Below are 20062 nucleotides of genomic sequence, written 5' to 3' on the forward strand. Positions count from 1 at the left end.
GGATGTGCCTTCCTGAGTGGGGGACCCCCCACACAAATGTCAGCAGTGTGAGGCCTCAGGGAGGAAGGGACAGATGGGCCAGAGGCGCTGAACCAGGTTCTTTGCATCCTTCAGGAGCGAGACTTGGGGAAAGCGAGGCAGGAAGCTGCAGGGAGACCTGAGGGGGAAATAGCTGACTGGCACAGTGACTGTGTGAGCCCCGGGGTGCCTGCAACAGGCTAGAGGTGTGAGGAGAGCTTCACTCAGGGCTAAGGGGCCTGCATTGAGATCCTGAGCCACACTCCCCCCAGTACCCTCCTGCTCCTTCTTGGGGCCTCAGGGGCCATCTCCGGGGGCCCTGACCCCAGGCCCTGCCCTCACCCTGACAGGATCCCCTCCCTGTTTTCCAGTGAACCTGTCATCCTGAGCCCTAGCCTTCCTCGCTGGGACTTCTTGGGCATGCCCAGAGCCTGGGGGTCCCTTCTTCCGTCTCCCCCATCGGGGCATTGCCTGTCCCCAATGGGGCCTCACGGACTGTGCTTGCTGGGATCCAGACATGACTGGGGCCCTTGCTCAAGCCCAGCCCTAGGAGGCCCCCCCACCCCCGTGGATTGTCCTGGAGAGCCCGGGGAGATACGCCCCTCCCCTGGGTCAGATTGCAGGGGGTGGGGACAACAGGGGCAGGACCGGGCCCAGGAGGGCTCTGGGCTGTGTCTGCAGGCCGGGAAATGTCCTGCCAGGAGCTGCCTCTCAGCTGGGTCCTGGCAAGGCTGAAGTGGAGCTGGGCCCTAACCTGCCCCCAGGGGACATAGCTGAGGGCTGTGTCTAGAATGTTCTGCTTGCCTCGGTCTCTCAGGCTCCTCCCCTGGACACAGTCCTGAGCAGCCTGCGTGGACAAGGCTCTGATATGAAGGAGGTTTCAGTCATGTCCACCAGGGAGAGCCCCAGGAGACAAGGAAGCAGGAGGAGAGCCTGGGGGGGGGTGACCGGCCCTGGTGCGGGTGCTTTGAGGGCGTAGTTCCTGCCACCAGCCTGCCCACGACACCCTCTTTATCCTGAGACATCCCGGCCACCTGGAATGAAGGTCCTGGAAAGCCCCAGTCCCTCCTCTCTTCCCCGTAGCCTGCTGTCCTGGCAGGTGGCCTTTGTCCACAAGTCCACTTTCCTGCCCGCACCCAGCAGAGCCCCCGGGGCTCGTGCGGCCCGGCTGGTGTCACTTACTATGAAGATGATGCCCCAGTGGCCAACACGGAGCCCGGTAGAAATTACCCTGGTTGAACTGAACCAACAGCGACGTCTTCAGCAAACTGCTGTCCCCAACCAGGAAGGCTTGCGAGGGAGCAGAGAGAGGGTGAGAGGTGCACAGGAGGGGCCCGAGGGGCTGGGGAGGGGGTCCAACTGAGCATGCAGAGGCGGGTGCACATATGTGGGCACACGCTCCTGCACACACACTCCTGAACACATACCTACACACACACCTGCACACAGACACACACAAACACACACCTGCAAACATACCTGCACGCACGCATATCTGCACACACACCTACACACATGTACACACATGTACACAAACCCACACACATGTGTACACAGCTGCACACACCTACATGAACATGTACACACACCTGCACACACATACACACATGTGCACAGCTGCTCACACACAGGCACACACAAACATTCGCAAAATACACACTTACATGCTCAAAGATTTGGAGACATATACATATACCTACACACACCTAAACACACACCAGCAGGCAGACACACACCTGCGCATATTCGCACATGCATCACACAAATGAGTATACACAGCAGTATACACACATATACCTGCACCCACACAGGCAGACACACATCTGCACTTGCATGCCCTGACACACATTCACCTGCATACACATAATGCACACACCCACTTATGCACCTGCATCACACAGGTACAGACACATGTGCATGTATACACGAAACACTTTGTTTCCTGTCACGGCCACTATATGAGACAGAAGAGGCATAGGGAGTGGGGGATAAACTCCTTGGACTGAGCTGAACATGTGAGGTGACTGTGAGCTCCCCCTCTTAGGCTATACCCTCAAGTCCAGGCTGTTCTTCTGCATCAGCAGTGTTGGAATGTCCTGCATCCTTCAATCACACAAACACACATGCAGGCATGAGCATTAGACATACTCACACAACTACACACACTAAACATGGGCTCCCAAAACATGCAACACACTCCCTACACATGAGTGCACACACTCCCACACATGCCCACATATAATACATAGCACAGGACTTGATAAGCACATACCAGCACACACACTCAATACACGCAAGCGTGCAAACACAGACACACACAGAGCACACTCTCACCACACAAGCACATACACACTCACACATATTGACACTCAAACACCCGCACCAGGACTTAGAGTTTATGGTGCTCAGAGGATCCATCCAACCCATCTTTCCTGTTGTGGACCAGAAGCCCAGGGGGACCCCTGCCTGGGCAGGATTGTGTCAAGTCAGGAACCCTTGGGACAAGGATTCCTGTGAGCAAATGGGACCTGGGTCAGGCCCCAGCTCTGGGAGGGTCCCACCGCCCCCACCCTGCACAACCCTGCAATCATTCTCTGTTCCTGGACAAACCCCAGGGTGATGGGGTGGGACGAGGGATCTGAAGAGCACAGGTGTGGTGAGACCCCTGTCTTATGGGACAAGAGCAGACCCTGCGCTCCCAGCCTCGCCTCTCCCTTCCCCAGGCTCGCACACCAATCCCAAGTGAGAGGCTACTGGTCTTGGGGACAGAACAGGCCTCACGACAGGCTCTGACATGAGTCAAGCGCAGATGCACTGGCCACATCCTGTGGGAGGCCCCGGCCCCTCTGCAAGTCTCTGCAACCCGCCACAGACTGAGCTAGTCTTGCTGAGGTCTGAGGGGCTCACACCTCTCCCGGTCTCTGTCCCCCAAAGGGCACAGGCTGTAGGAGGCTCATGCTTGGGACCAAACAGGAGAAAACCCCGTTCCTGGCATCCCTCTGTGCCTCACCAGGGTGGGAAGACAGTTTCGGGGAATAGGACGGGACGCTGCCTCTCCAGGAAGGACCCTAACTAGTTTTGGGGATTCAGTACACAGAGCATGGGCTCACTCTAAAAACGGGCCTGTTGGAGGGGATTTACGACAAAAACTGCAGCAAAAGGACACGAGGGTGCTCTTGGGAAGGTGGGAGGCACCGGCCCCTCCCACCGCCGAGATGTGATCCCGGGGGCCGCATGTATGTGCGGCCCCTCCGCAGCTGTACAAGCATGAATCCAGACCCAGAAAAACCTCTTTCGGTGTGAGCAACTCCTCGCAGAATGTCTCCCGCCTGAGAACTAAGCCTCGGCCCCGTGCCCGCCTGGGAGGGGAAAGGTATTTCTCTCTCTCGCCTCTTTCTCTCCAGGGATGAAGGGCGCGGTGGCCACCATATTAAGACGACCACAGATTGGGTTTTCAAGCCTGCAATTATCTAATATCTGTAAGAAATCTCCCTGGACTTCTTGTTAAAGTACAGAAATTCAAAACCTTATTTGTCTTCACAGTAGGTCTGAATCTAGTGGGGTACTCCTAACAACAATAGTGAGGTTTGTGTTGAAATATTGAATGTAACCAAAGTGAACAGAATGTAAAATGAAACTTATCAGTTACAAGGTAGGGGGTGGGGGGCGGGATGGGAGGTGTACTGTGTGGGGTTTTTGTTTTTTTTTTTGGTGGTGGTATATGGGCACTGGTGAAGGGATGGTTGTTTCAGCATTGTATAACTGAGACCTAAGCCTGAAAGCATTGTAATCTTCCACAGGGTGATTTAATAAAATAAAATTAAATTTAAAAAAATAAATAAAAATTAAAAAAAAAAAACGGGCCTGTTGGGCATATTCCTGGCATGGACACGCCTTCCAGGGACAGTGCCCAAGCTGGCACTCCAATCATGAGACCCCATTCCCTGCGGTGAGAATTTGACACTGGACCTCTCTCTTCCACTTATGGGCAGGTACCCCGGCTTATGCACTGTGACTGTCTGGACCCCAAACATTGCTCCCATGGGCCAGAGCAATAGTAAAGAAGGTGAGATTCTTCCTTGTGCGACTGGCCCATATTCCACACTGGCAAACCATGTGGTTCCCTAACCCACCAGGAGTGATCCCTCAGCTCAGAGCCAGGAATAAACCTGAGCACTGTCAAGTGTGGCCAAAAGCAAAGAAAATACAAAACCAAAACCAAAAAGGGTTTTGTATTCCACCCTCTGGAACCCGGGTGTCAGGCAACATGGCGGGATCCCCGCCCCCCAGCAAGGACAACTGAACAGAAGGAGGGTCTGAGAATCCCCCAGCCTCAGGACGAGCCCTGAGTTACAATTCGGGAGCCCTCAAGGGGCCATAGGGGCCATTTCTGAAAAGTGTGTCCTGGTCTGGCCCTGCTCCTTTCTCACCCCCGCCCCAATCACCTTCTCTGACACTTCAGGGGCGGGGAGTAGCTGAGGAGGAAGCAAGCTCAAGCTAAAGAGAGAGAGAACGGAAGGAGGGAAGGTGAGGGACTCCGTCTGTCCACAGGCTATTTCCACACCCCAGCCCCGGGTGAGAGGATGCGACCACTTGTGCTCCTGCATCTACTCTGCAGCCTCTCATGTGAGTCGGGCCTGCCCTGGGAGAAGGGTCCTGCCTCTCTCCTGCTGTGTTCACCCCCTATCCATGGAGAGTCTAGGTCTTGCGGAGGGTGGCGCAGTCTTAGTGCAGTGGACCCAGAAAGGGTGAGCTGCGGGGGCTGTCCAAGGATCCACCTGGGGCAGAGCCCCTGACCCCAGCAGGTGGCCAGGTGGACTGTGAGCACCTCTGGCTGATTCAGAGAGAGCAGCGGAGACAGCGCCCAGACCAACGTCCACACGTCCACCCTTCCCGTCTCTCTGTACCTGGACGGTGATGGGTTCATGGAAGGAGGGAGCGGGTGGCAAGAAGGAAAGCACGGAAAGAGCTGGAAAGTCAGTGAGCAGGTGGGGCAGGCGGAAGGGCCAAGGGCTGGAAACGGCTGAGGTGGCTCTGGTAGCTGCGCTAACATGGCGGCTGAGGTGGCTCGTGGGTGTTGATGCCAGGGCTTCCAGAAGGACGTGGGTGGGTGTCACCCAGCCAGATTCAGAGAAGGCCTGATTGTCAGCCCCAGGGACCCGTGTGCCTGAACGTTTGGGCATGTAAAGATTCTGTGAGGTGACCTTCACCCGGAAAATGTCTCATGTTCTCAGTTAATTGAGGCTGAGAACTCTGGGCCTTCTCACAGTTCAGGTGGGCAAGTGTGTGTGGCGATCCCACCCCCTCACACACACACCTCCCTGTTGTGGGGTCCCCCCTGCGGGCATCATCCTGTCCCGCAGGGAGGACCCTTCGTGGGGCTAAGGAGGGGACACAACCAAACGAAGAGACGCAGAGCCAGAAGGAGGAGGAGGAGAGAGAGAGAGAGTTTATTCACAGCAGTTACAATACTTATACCTCTTGGTGGGAGGGGGTGGTATGCATGCTTGGACCCCCACAGGAACAATAGTAAAATGTTGATCAGGCATGGCCGTTGGCTAGTGAGACAAGTGGTGAAATGATAAGATCACAGGAATCCCAAGCAGCCTCCGCTTGACTAGACGATAAGAGCCAAGCTCTGTAAGATGGCTCCCTACACCCTGTACTTCCAGAAGTTTGGTCAGCTGAGCCCAAGAACCACCTCCACCACCAGCTTAGCTCAGCAGTCAAAAATTTAACTCTGGATAATTCGACCAGTTATAAAGTGGATTTTCTCTGCGAGCGGCCACATTCTAGGCCGCATGAAATCTTCCGACTCTACAACACTGACAATTCAGCAGGAACACACAGATAAGATGGGAGGGCATGAGAACCCAACCAATATTGATTAGCAAAAGCATTAACACCAGATCTTAACTTGTAAAAACACTTTAGTACAACCTCAGACTACAACTTAATCTCATAATGAGATATAAAAAAAGACACTAATTTTCTTCCAAGGGAATATTTTTAGCATTCTGTTAGACATTAATGAGTAATAAGTGATATAAAATAAATTTTGTGGAGAAAGGCTTTGGGGTTGGTTTGGAAAATGAAGACAATGGTGGGGGGAAGGTTCCAGTGGTGGGGGGGTTGAGGTTGGAATATTGAATGCTTGAAACAAATCTTCATGAGTGACTCTGTAAACCACAGCATTGAAGTAAAGTGTGGGGGGTGAGAGGGGATCTGAAGCTCAGTGTTGAGGTGACAGACTCTGATGGTAGCTTTGGTTTGTGAAAAACTCCCAATCATAATACTATTTCATCATTTGCTCTTTATTAGGAGAATCAATAATATTTCTTATTTTATTCATTCAGGTATTAACTCTGATCTTTGCATTTCACATTTTTGTATTGGTATGTCTTGATAGAATATTTGTATCTAATTAAATGCCATGAAACTATTGAGGTAAATATCAAGAAGAGCAATGAATCTGAAAATCATTCACATGGAATGAAAATGGCCTAACGTTTAATTTGAGGACCCTTAAAGACCTGCTATTATTTGATAATATTAATGTAGACATATAAAAGTATAAAGACTTGCATATTTTTAAATAAAATCACCAAGGTTTGGGAAGTTAGCGTAGTGCTAGCGTACTTGCCTTGAATGCATGAGGTCCTGGGATTATAATTTGGTTCATAGCATTAAATTAATGAGAAAAGTAAGGAAGGAAAGAAAAAAGAATGGAAGGAAGGAAGGAAGGAAGGAAGGAAGGAAGGAAGGAAGGAAGGAAGGAAGGAAGGAAGGAAGGAAGGAGGGAGGGAGGGAGGGAGGGAGGAAGGAGGGAAGGAGGGAGGGAATTACAATGGAAGGAGGGAAGGAGGGAGGAAGGAAGAAGGGAAGCTTGCGTATCCAAACTGGTTTGTAAAAGCCAAAGCTGAATTTAAAAATAAATTCTTGTTAAATAAAGTTAGCACATGACCTGGCAACCTTACAATACCTGTGTTATAGGGTCTGGAGCAATAGTACAGCAGGTAGGGTATTTGTCCTGCACACTGCCAAGCCTTGATTGATCCCTGGCACCCCATAAGTTCCCAACAGCACCAGAAGTGAATCCTGAGCAAAGACCAGCTCTGAGCAGTGCTGAGTGCTTTGCAAAAGATATCTCAGTTTTAAAAGTAGAAATAAACAAGGGATCTTTTGCTTTTGGCTCTTGGCTTTTTGTTTGTTGCTTCTCTGGCCGCATATGGTTGTACTCAAAGTTTACTCTTTTTAAGAATTTATTTATTTATTTATTTATTTATTTATTTATTCTTGGTCCTGTAGTCTTGTGGCTTACTCCGGGCTCCTCACTCAGGAATCACTCCTGGCAGTGCTGGAGGATCATGTGGGATATCAGGAATCAAACCCAAGTGGGCTGCATACAAGACCAATTCTCCCCGCTCTACATCACTGGTCCCAGGAGATATTCTTAAAGAAATAAAAGAAATCAATCTAAATGAGACAGAAATCAATAGTTTAGATGATAAAAGATAATACTACCAACTGAATCTCAAAACAGCTTGAGTCCAGGAAGAGGCGAAAAAGAAAGAAATCTTTGATTAAAATAAAATCAGTATAAGTAGTAAAAATGTAGAATTATAATAGATCAGAAGTTTTCATTATAAATAATATTCAAGTTTTGTTTTAAAAATTTCATGCTAATATGCCTCTACAAAGGTCTAGAGAGATATTACAACAGGTAAGTTTCTCGCCTTGAACACTCTTGGCTCTGTTCACTCTCCGCACCACCTGTGATTCCCTGAGCCCTGCCAGGTGGGATCCCTGAGCACAGAGCTAGGAGTAAGCCCTGAGTGCAGTGGAGTGTGGTCCCAAAATAACCTCCACAGATAGCAATAACAATACACATTAAAATAGATAACACTGTGGGAGGCAGTAGCAGTCCAATAGACCCAGGATCAACAGCAACTAAAACACTTCATACTAATGTTCATGAGAAAATATAAATACTGACATAATCAAGGAATTTGGCCCAGTACAGAATTGGTATAAGGCCAATGATGTCACTTGCCTTGACATGAGGTCCGGGGTTCCATGGCGAGTGATACCAAGAAAGAGTTTGTCTGAGAGCTCTGGGATAATCCTGAAGGGTCTAAGGAAACAACGACTCCTCTGTTCTCTGGACATCTGCTCTCCCGGCCTCTGCAGACATTTTCTTTGGATGCTGCAAATGAGCAGCTCTAATGCCAAGCTTGACAAAGACAGAAAGGGAATGACAGGGTGACTCACTCGGGGTCAGATCTGGGGCAGGGTCTGACCATTGAGTGCATGTGCTGACAGAGTGGCCCCTCGAATGCCTAGTGACACATTCATTTTTTAAATCTTAAAATAAAATGTATATGTATTTTAATTTTTTTCTTTTTGCATAACCCCTGTCAATGCATGGAGGTCACTCCAAGCTCTGCACTCAGGAGTTACACCTGGTGGTGCTCAGGGGACCATATGGGATGCTGCAAATCGAACCCAGGTTGGCCGAGTGCAAGGCAAACACCCTACCCGCTGTGCTATCACTCCCGCCCTGTAATTTAATTTTTTATTAAAATTTTTTTTACTATCCTACCATGATTTACCAAGTAGTTCCTAATACATTTGTTTCAGCATTCAGTGTTCCAACACCAACCCCACACCAGTGTGACCTGCCCTCCACCAGTGTCCCCCAGTTTCCCACCCACCACCCCAGCCTGCCTCTTGTCACATGAATAAATTTACGTTATATAATTTATTATAACACAAAGGCAAAAGGAATGAGGAACCTTAGATGGACAGGAGTGACTTTGTGGCAATTGTCCCCTCACACTGGAGTTTGTAATGTCGCCATCCAAGGCTCTGCTGGTTGGTTGCTGCTGGCTGAGCCTCTAGTTACTGATCAGGCCCCTGAGCTGGGGGCTTCTGGGCAACTTTCCCATCAGCCTCGCTGGGACCCTGCAGGCTGACAGCGCTGTGGGATTCTGAGGTCCAGAAGCTTCAGCTCTGGAACGATATGATTTCTGGTCAGCTTGATCAGGTCAGCTCTGGATCTGGGTGGGAGGGGGCTGGGGGTCAGAGGGGCTGCTGAGAATCTTCATGCCCCCATCCTGAGAAGCCCTCCAAATTCTCAGCTCGGACCAGTCATGTGCTTTCAAAGACTTGGCGCTGGGCCAGTTCTTGCCCATGGCGTGGCCCAGAGATTGACGTCTCGGCTACTGTTGTCTTTTCTGGTTCAGTTTCCAGTGGACAAACCCACACAGTGCCCAGTTTCCGGCCACTCCCGCATAGCAGAATGACCTGGACCCGCAGGGCCCACATCCTGCAAGGGACAGAGGCTGTGTGGAAGGGGCTGCCCCGCAACTAACAAGGGTCTCAAGACCTGCTGTCTGCAGAACATTCTGGAATGGAAAGATTTCCATGACACTGAATCTTCAGACAAGTCAGAGAGAGAAAGGGGTTCAGAGGAGGAGACGCTTCTGCACCCATAACACTGCGCTGTAGGAGGGACGGGTCAGCATCAAGATGGACAGAGAGAGCCGGGACATCCCGAGTGACACACACAGAGGATTTCTCTGGGGGCCAAAGCAGTTCCTGGAAACCATGGCCCTGATGGAGGCGGATTCCACAGAACATGGGGCAGTGGGCACTGAGCCCTGGGCAGGGGGAGCTTCAAGAGTGTCTGTGCAGACGGTTTAGCACCAACCCAGGAAAGACCACCTTGACCATTGGGAAGAGTCGCCAACCCCAGGGAGGTGTGGCTGCAGCCGCTGGGGCTCCTGTCACTGGAGAAAAAGCGTCATCTGTCACCCACCACCCGTCACCCTCCATCCTTCATCCTTCAGAGACAGGGCCCAGGCCCTGCCAGCCCAGTCCCGTGAGGCTGCTAAGGGACAGGGTGAAGCGTCCGTGTGCAGCAGGTCAGGGCCACCGGGCAGGGGCTGTCACTGCTCAGGGTCATGTTGTTGAGTCTCTGAGGCCCATATGTGGTCCTGGGGTTTCAGGGAAGACAGAAGGGGGGACTGGGGAGGGGAGTGTCCCTGGGTGGGGAGGGAAGGGGCGAGTCCCTGTGCCCGTGGTGCCACAGCCAGCACTAGGAGGTGACAGGCTCATGCGTTTGTCTCCAGGCTCAGCTGCTCTCAGGGGACCGAAACAAGTGACAGGACACGTTGGAGGCTCCTTGGCCGTGACCTGTCAGTATGCCCCCGGGAATGAGAGGTACCAGAAGTCGTGGTGCCAAGAGGTGGCCCAGAGTGGCTGTTGGAACCGGGTAAAGACCTCTGTAACTGAGCAGGAGGTGAGGAAGGACAGGATGACCATCAGGGACGACCAGAGTCAGCGCAGGTTCACCGTGACCATGGAGCAGCTGCGGCACGATGACGCGGGGACATACTTGTGTTTGATTGAGACAGCAGGACCATATCTGGTGTTCCAGGTCACTGTGATCATCAACCCAGGTAGGTGACCATGTCAGTGTCATGAGTCCCCCGGGCCCTGCTCTGGCTTCTCCCCAGGTCCCTCTCCTGTCCTCGTCGGTCCCTTTGAGTGAATTGTCCCAGAGCTGAGTCCTGGCCTCAAGCCCATTTGAGCACTGGGGTGGGTGTGGGGCTTTTCTGCGATGCTCTGGGGCTCCCCCCACCCTGGATGTTCCCACTCTCTCTGGGCTCCGCACTCTATGCTCAGCTCGGGGCTGGCCAGGCAGCCGGAGCCCCCTGTGACCTGGACTCTCTGTCCAACATCAACCCCGCCCCGACCACCACCACCACATCCACCACGACCACCACAACCACCAACGCAGCCACGACAGCGGTCACCACAGAAGAGACCACAGATGCCCCAAGGGTGACCAGGGCCCTCTCCAACACCACGTGAGTTGGCCATATACTCTGCTCTCTGCCGTGTCCCTCTGTGCCCACTGCTCCATGGGGAACCCCAAGACTTGTCTCTGGACCCTGAGGCTCCTCTAGGGGCCCTGCTGGTGTTCCCCAATTCCCCTTCAGTCCCAGCGACCCCAAATCTAAAACCCAGGCATGGGGGGGTGGGAGACACCCTCTGGGCCCCACAGGAGACTGCTATTCTAGCCTGACTCGGCTCTGTGTCTGCCACCATCCCTCCCACCCACCCCCTGTCTCATGTCCTGCCCCAAGCCTGTGTCCTCTCCAAGGGCCACCCCTGGCTCAGGGCAAAAAGCTCAGGACCCTATACCTAGACCTGTTTGAAACATTGAGTCCCAAGGTCACACATGGGTGTTGATGATCTGAGCTTCTGGGAGTTTTCACTTTTCTCATAGATGGGAGCACTGTGGGAGGAGCCTGTCACATGCTGTCTGAGCTACTGTGGACACCCAGCATGCTGGTCTTTGCTCCTCTCCCTTACCCTCCAGTCCTATCTTCTTTCCCCTTCCCTCCTCCTCCTCCTCCTCCTCCTCTCCCCTTCTCTTTTTCTTTGCTCACCTCTCCTCTCCTTTTCAATCCTCTCCCCTATCCTCCTACTCTCCTCTCTCTTCCTATCCTGTTCTCCCCCTTCTCTCCTCTCCCTTCCCCTCCTCTTTGCTCTTCTGCCCTCCCCTTCCCTCCTCCTTTCTTTCCCCTCCTAACCTCTCCTTGGATATTGGGGCATCCTATTTCTCCCTGCTGATGGCCCACAAGTCCTGGGGCACTCTTAGCCCCTGAGCTCCTGTCCTTGCCATCCCTGCTGACCCCCATTCCCCAGAGTGGGCACAGAGTCCACGGTTGGTGCCCCCAGCTTCTTGCACCTGAGGCTTCTAGAAGCAGAGAGTCCCGGCCCCTCCTGCTCAGGCCTGGACATGGTGACCCCATGAGGAGACCCTGATCCTTCTCAGAACCATCAGGTCCCCTCCCACATGTCCTTGTTCTAAGGTTTCCTTCTTCCAATCGCTCAGAAAAGGTGAGCTGAGACCTGTTTCCTCTTCTGGGTCAGCCCTGAAGGCTCCATGAGATACTCTGGCCATGGGGAAAACATCTGGCCAACTACAGGGGTCTTGGGACTCAGGTCATCAGTGCTCCCACCTGATGGGTTCATTGGGCTGAGCAGGGCCCGGGTGACTGAGGCCCAGGGGCTGTCCTGGGGGACACTCAGGTGACCTCAACAGGTTTTCAAAGAGGGGCCTGGGAGGGGCCTCATTTCTTGTCACTGTCTCCCTCAGGTCACTGCTCAGCAGCATCCACTTCCTGCTCCTGGTCTTCCTGAAGGTTCCCCTCTTTTTCGTCATGATGGGGGCCGTCTTCTGGGCAAGCTGCCCAATAGGGGTCCTAGGAAATGGACAGAGGGCCCCCAACACAGAGCATGAGGGGCCCCAGAAATCGGGGTTCCAGACAGAGCCCAGGTCTCCACCCTGCATGGCCTGGTCCTCACCCCACGAAACATTGCCTGCCCGCAGCTGACAGGAACTGAGCATTTCCAGGTCCTGCTGAAGGGGGATGTAAAAAACTAAGCACGCCGAGGGGCATGTTTTCGTGGGCTCTCCGGGTGGCTCTGTCTCACTGCCAGTGTTCAGTGGTCTGGAGCTGCTGTTTGTGGCTGTTGGCCAAGGACAGATGACGGAAAAAAGAAGGTTAAACCGGTTGCTCGATCAGTTGTCCTTTATTTCATTCTCCTGTGTCTCTCTCTGCTTCTCTCCCTGCTCTGGATCATTCCCCCCAACCCACTCTTACAGCCTAGTTAAATCCCCCCAGCATGAAGGTGTTGGGGTGTACATATAGGTGTGGTCACAGTCAATAGGGGTAAAGTTCTTTCCCTCAGGAGATGCTGCTTCTAGGACAGATTCTCCTTCAGCAGGACAATCCACACAAGGGCGGAGCCCCATGAGTGTTTTTCTCCTCTCCTCGTCCAGAAAACATATAAGCATTCATAATATTAATCATTTTGTATACACAGAGTAAGAGATGCATTAAGCTTATAGAATTGCTCTCCTGGGGTCTCTTGATCTCAGACTACAGTGCTCAGGCCAGATTCGTTTTTCCTATCCCTAGCAGGGTCCTAGTCTCGTCATTACTTTTGGATCATGACAGCATTTGTCCATGATCAAGCTCTTAACTTACAGTTAAGCATTAGGCATTTTGGCCAGGCCCATCTCGATGCCAGGGTAACACATAACTCACCGCTTGCCCTTAGTCCATCTCGTCCCAGGTCAGGACCCTGTTTTTGGGGGGTGTAGGAAGTAAGGGCAGCTGAAGCTTAGGTTGAGAACACAGATGCCTAGGAGGAAAATATCATGTAGAGCCAAATGACTCCCAGGTTACAAAGCATAGCATTTGCTACAAGTCTTCCTGTGCTCATACAAAAGGACTTGGCTCTGAATAAATATGCAAAAGACTCAAGGAGAAGAGAAAAACAATATTTACAAGTCAACAGAACACAAAGAAAGAAGTTACAAATGAACACAGAGGGGTGGGAGCACTGTGATGGGGACAATCCAATAAAGCTAAACTACCTGAGTCTATATTATCCTACTGGGGGATGTAGTGGTCAGAGACGGGGTGAAGGAGGAGGCCCCCACACAGAATGCAGAGAAGAGAACGTTTGGCCTTTTCCCCCAGAACAAGTCTGCAGCCCCCAGAGGAAACAGCACCTGGGAAAAGCAGCCTCTGTGGAAAGTGGGGCTCGAGGTGACCCCACCCAGCCTGTCCCTCAGCTACACCCGACTGAACTGTGCCTTCTTATCCATCTGTGAACTGGCTCCCGCTGGCCTTCCAGATAATGTGGAGAGAATGTCCCCTCCTCTCGTGAGCAACAGGGCTGGACAGTAAATGCAGGACATACCGGGGCAGATGAGTCCAGCCCTTTTCCAGGCTCCAGTGGTCTCACCGCCTTCATTTAGCCCTGAACAGACTCTTTCCCTGGTGTTTAGTTTTAGTTTTGGTTTTGTGGCCACACTTGGCAGTATTCGGGGCTTCCTCTGGCTCTGTGCTCAGGGGTCACTCCTGGAAGGCTTGGGGGATCCCAAGTTCTCAGGGGTTACTCCTGGAAGAGCTCTGTCTCTTCTCCGCACATTTTCCTGTCCAGCCCGGGACCTGGAATGACCGTCCTGCCATCCTGGGAGAGCTCTCTGTTCGGGTCTGACACAGGATGCTGGGGTTCCTGGGGAGCAAGAGGACTGGGGGGTCCCTGCATCTGCTCCTTTGGGGTCCACTGTGAGCTTCCCTGAGTCTCGTCAGGGAACACTCTTAGACAACTGTGGCGCCCAGCGCTCCCTGCCTGTCTGGGGTTGGGTTTGGGTCCACACCCAGCAGTGCTTGCAGACTCCTTCAGTCAGTGCTCATTTGGAGGTCAGGCACAGGACTCAATCCGGGACTTGTTCATGGATCATGTGACCCCGAGCGGTTCCTGCATGCAGAGCATATGCCTCGTCCATTGGAACACCTGCCACCTCCCTGTTTTGACTTCTTAATAAATGTAAATCATGGGGGAGAAGCGATACTACAGTAGGGAGGGTCATTGCCTTGCATCCAACCTGGGTTGGATCCCTGGCATCCCATAGGGTCCACGACCACCACCAGGAGTGATTCCTGAGTGCAGAGTCAGGAGTAGCCGCTGAGCATCGCTGGGTGTGACCCCAAAATTTTTTTTAAAAAAAGGTAAATCACGAAGATTCCTGAGTATTTGTCTCAGGGCCCCACGGAGGGGTAGCAGATGAAGACCCAAACCCTCACCTGGTACTATCTCAATCACACATAAACCCACACACCCCTCACACCACAGACACACACATACCATGCAACAAAGACATACATACACCTCACACCACAACATGTGCTCACACAAACCTCACAGCGCACACACAGTCACACCACAGAAACATTTCTGTTACTATCTCAGACACACAAACAGCTCAAACCAGAGACACGCACACCTTATACCTGAAACTCATACACCTCACACCAAAGAAACACACCGACACTAGGCAAAACTCATCTCACACACTCACACACACACACCCCTCACACCCATCTCAGGTGCACACTCCTCGCTACAGAACAAGACTTCCTGACACCAAACACGTCATACTACACACATCTCACACAATAAGAAAAACACACACTCAAGTCACACCACACACATACATGCCTCACGCCACACTCGAACCTGAAATCATAGCACAAATATAATATTGTGTCATGTGACAATCGCACAGACCTCAGGGCACAGCAAAGTGAAAACTCCTGAGATCATGCCCAGGTTCACAGCTCACACCACAAACACATGAACACCACACACACACAGTGCCTCAGACGCTCTCTTCACACACGTTCCCCTCAGAGGTGTCCTCGACCTCGCTCACTCAGTCCAGATGCCCAATTCTCAGCATCTTTTTCCCAACCTGTGGTCCGGGGACCGGTTCCTGTGGAAACGCAGATCCGGCTCTCAGCATCTGCCCCTCAGCCCAGTTTCCCGGGGCTGGATGTGCCTTCCTGAGTGGGGGACCCCCCACACAAATGTCAGCAGTGTGAGGCCTCAGGGAGGAAGAGACAGATGGGCCAGAGGCACTGACCCGGGTTCTTTGCATCCTTCAGGAGCGAGACCTGGGTAAAGCGAGGCAGGACGCCATAGGGAAACCTGAGGGGGGAGAAACTGACTGGCACAGTGACTGTGTGAGCCCCGGGGTGCTTGCAACAGGTTAGAGGTGTGAGGAGAGTTTCACTCAGGGCTGGGAGGCTTGGGCTGAGACCCTGAGCCACAGTCCCCCCAATACCCTCCTGCTCCTGCTTGGGGCCTCAGGGACAATCTCTGGGGACCCAGACTCCAGGCCCCGCCCTCACCCTGACAGGCTCCCCTCCCTGTTTTCCAGGGACCCTGTGATCCTGAGCCCTCCCCTTCCTCTCTAGGACCTCACGGGCATGCCCAGAGCCTGGGGTCCCTTCTACCGTCTCCCCCATGGGAGCACTGCCTGTCCCCAATGGGGCGTCATGGACTGTGCTTGCTGGGATCCAGACATGACTGGGGCCCTTGCTCAAGCCCAGCCCTAGGAGGGCCCCGTGGATAGTCCTGGAGTGCCCGGGGAGATACGCCCCTCCCCAGGGTCAGACTGCAGTGGGTGGGGACAGCAGGGGCAGGACGGGGCCCAGGAGGGCTCTGGGCTGTGTCTGCAGGCCGGGAAATGTTCCGCCAGGAGTTGCCTCTCAGCTGGGTCCTGGCAAGGCTGAAGTGGAGCTGGGCCCTAAACTGCCCTCAGGGGCCATGGCTGAGGGCTGTGTCTAGAATGTTCTGCTTCCCTCGGTCTCTCATCTCCTCCCCTGGACACAGTCCTGAGCAGCCTGCGTGGACACGGCTCTGATATCAAGGAGGTTTCTGTCATGTCCACCAGGGAGAGCCCCAGGAGACAAGGAAGCAGGAGGAGAGCCTGGGGGGGGTGACGGTGCCAGGTGCGGGTGCTCTGAGGGCGCAGTTCCTGCCACTAGCCTGCCCACGACACCCTCTTTATCCTGAGACATCACGGCCACCTGGAATGAAGGTCCTGGAAAGCCCCAGTCCCTCCTCTCTTCCCCGTAGCCTGCTGTCCTGGCAGGTGGCCTTTGTCCACAAGTCCACTTTCCTGCCCGCACCCAGCAGAGCCCCCGGGGCTCGTGCGGCCCGGTTGGTGTCACTTACTATGGAGATGATGCCCCAGTGGCCAACACGGAGCCCGGTAGAACTTACCCTGGTTGAACTGAACCAACAGCAAAGTCTTCAGCAAACTGCTGTCCCCAACCAGGAAGGCTTGCGAGGGAGCAGAGAGAGGGTGAGAGGTGCACAGGAGGGGGCCCGAGGGGCTGAGGAGGGGGTCCAACTAAGCATGCAGAGGCGGGTGCACATATGTAGGCACATGCTCCTGCACACACACTCCTGAACACATACCTACACACACACCTGCACACAGACACACACAAACACACACCTGCAAACATACCTGCACGCATGCATATCTGCACACACACCTACACACATGTACACACATGTACACAAACCCACACACATGTGTACACAGCTGTACACACCTACATGAACATGTACACACACCTGCACACACATACACACATATGCACAGCTGCTCACACACAGGCACACACAAACATTCGCAAAATACACACTTACATGCTCAAAAACATATACCTACACACACCTAAACACACACCAGCAGGCAGACACACACATGCGCATATTCGCACATGCATCACACGAATGAGTATACACAGCAGTATACACACATACACCTGCACCCACACAGGCAGACACACATCTGCACTTTCATGCCCTGACACACATTCACCTGCATACACATAATGCACACAACCATTTATGCACATATATCACACAGGTACAGACACATGTGCATGTATTCACGAAACACTTTGTTTCCTGTCACAGCCACTATACGACACAGAAGAGGCATAGGGAGTGGGGGATAAACTCCTTGGACTGAGCTGAACATGTGAGGTGACCGTGAGCTCCCCCTCTTAGGCTATACCCTCAAGTCCAGGCTGTTCTTCTGCATCAGCAGTGATGGAATGTCCTGCATCCTTCAATCACACAAACACACACATGCGGGCTTGAGCATTAGACATACTCACACAACTACACACACTAAACATGGGCTCCCAAAACATGCAACACACTCCCTACACATGAGTGCACACACTCCCACACATGCCCACATATAATACATAGCACAGGACTTGATAAGCACATACCAGCACACACACTCAATACACGCAAGCGTGCAAACACAGACACACACAGAGCACACTCTCACCACACATGCACACACACACACTCACACATATTGACACTCAAACACCCGCACCAGGACTTAGAGTTTATGGCGCTCAGAGGATCCATCCAACCAATCTTTCCCGTTGTGGACCAGAAGCCCCGGGGGACCCCTGCCTGGGCAGGATTGTGTCAAGTCAGGGACCCTTGGACGAGGATTCCTGTGAGCACATGGGACCTGGGTTCGGCCCCCAACTCTAGGAGAGTCTCACCGCCCCAACCCTGCAGTCATTCTCTGTTCCTGGACCAATCCCAGGGTGATGGGGTGGGATGAGGGATCTGAAGAACACAGGTGTGGTGAGACCCCTGTCTGCTCGGACAAGAGCAGACCCGCGCTCCCAGCCTCGCCTCTCCCTTCCCCAGGCTCGCACACCAACCTCAAGTGAGAGGCTACTGGCCTTGGGGACAGAGCAGACCTCATGGCAGGCTCTGACGTGAGTCAAGCGTAGACGAACTGACCACATCCTGTGGGAGGTCCACGGCCCCTCTGCGGGTCTCTGCAACCCGCCACAGACTGAGCTAGTCTTGTTGAGGTGTGAGGGGCTCACACCTCTCCGGGGTCTCTGTCCCCCAAAGGGCACAGGCTGTAGGAGGCTCATGCTTGGGACCAAACAGTAGAAAACTCCATTCCTGGCAGCCCCCTGTGCCCCACCAGGGTGGGAAGACAGTTTCGGGGAATAGGACGGGACGCTGCCTCTCCAGGAGGGACCCTGACTAGTTTTGGGGATTCAGTACACAGAGCACGGGCTCACTCTAAAAACGGGCCTGCTGGGCATATTCCTGGCATGGACACGCCTTCCAGGGACAGTGCCCAAGCTGGCACTCCAATCGTGGGACCCCATTCCCTGCGGTGAGAATTTGACACCGGACCTCTCTCTTCCACTTATGGGCAGGTACCCCGGCTTATGCACTGTGACTCCTGGACCCCAAACATTGCTCCGATGGGCCAGAGCAGTAGTAAAGCAGGTGAGATTCTTGCCTTGTGCGACTGGCCCATATTCCACCCTGGCAAACCATGTGGTTCCCTAACCCGCCAGGAGTGATCCCTCATCTCAGAGCCAGGAATAAACCTGAGCACTGTCAAGTGTGGCCAAAAGCAAAGAAAATACAAAACCAAAACCAAAACCAAAAAGGGCCCCCCTGGAACCCGGGTGTCAGGCAACATGGTGGGATCCCTGCCTCCCAGCAAGGACAACTGAACAGAAGGAGGGTCTGAGTATCCCCCAGCCTCAGGACAAGCCCTGAGTTACAATTTGGGAGCCCTCAAGGGGCCATAGGGGCCATTTCTGAAAAGTGTGTCCTGGTCTGGGCTTGCTCCTTCCCCACCCCCGCCCCAATCACCTTCTCTGACACTTCAGGGGCGGGGAGTAGCTGAGGAGGAAGCAAGCTTAAGCTAAAGAGAGAGAGAACGGAAGGAGGGAAGGTGAGGGACTCCGTCTGTCCACAGGCTATTTCCACACCCCAGCCCCGGGTGAGAGGATGCGACCACTTGTGCTCCTGTATCTACTCTGCAGCTTCTCAGGTGAGTTGGGTCTGCCCTGGGAGAAGGGTCCTGCCTCTCTCCTGCTGCGCTCACTCCCCTATCCATGGAGAGTCTAGGTCTTGTGGAGGGTGGCGCAGTCTCAGTGCAGTGGACCCATAAAGGGTGAGCTGCGGGGGCTGTCCAAGGATCCACCTGGGGCAGAGCCCCTGACCCCAGCAGGTGGCCAGGTGGACAGTGAGCACCTCTGGGTTGATTCAGAGGGAGCAGCAGAGACAGCACCCAGATCAACGTTCAACCTTCCCGCCTCTCTGTACCTAGACAGTGATGGGGTCCTGGAAGGAGGGAGCGGGTGGCAAGAAGGAAAGCAGGGAAAGTGCTGGAAAGTCAGTGAGCTCTCCATCGGGACCAGGTGGGGCAGGCGGAAGGGCCGAGGGCTGGAAACGGCTGAGGTGGCTCTGGTAGCTGCGATAACATGGCATCTGAGGTGGCTCGTGGGTGTTGATGCCAGGGCTTCCGAAAGGATGTCGGTGGGTGTCACCCAGCCAGATTCAGAGAAGGCCTGAGATGTCAGCCCCAGGGACCCGTGTGCCTGAACGTTTGGGCATGTTAAGATTCTGTGAGGTGACCTTCACCTGGAAAAAGTCTCAGGTTCTCAGTTCCCTGAGGCTGAGAACTGTGGGCCTTCTCACAGTTCAGGTGGCCATGTGTGTGTGGCGATCCCACCCCCTCACATACACACCTCCCTGTACTTCCAGAAGTTTGGTCAGCTGAGCCCAAGATCCACCTCCA

Source organism: Sorex araneus, chromosome 3, assembly GCF_027595985.1.
Source record: "Sorex araneus isolate mSorAra2 chromosome 3, mSorAra2.pri, whole genome shotgun sequence".
Lineage (NCBI taxonomy): Eukaryota > Metazoa > Chordata > Mammalia > Eulipotyphla > Soricidae > Sorex > Sorex araneus.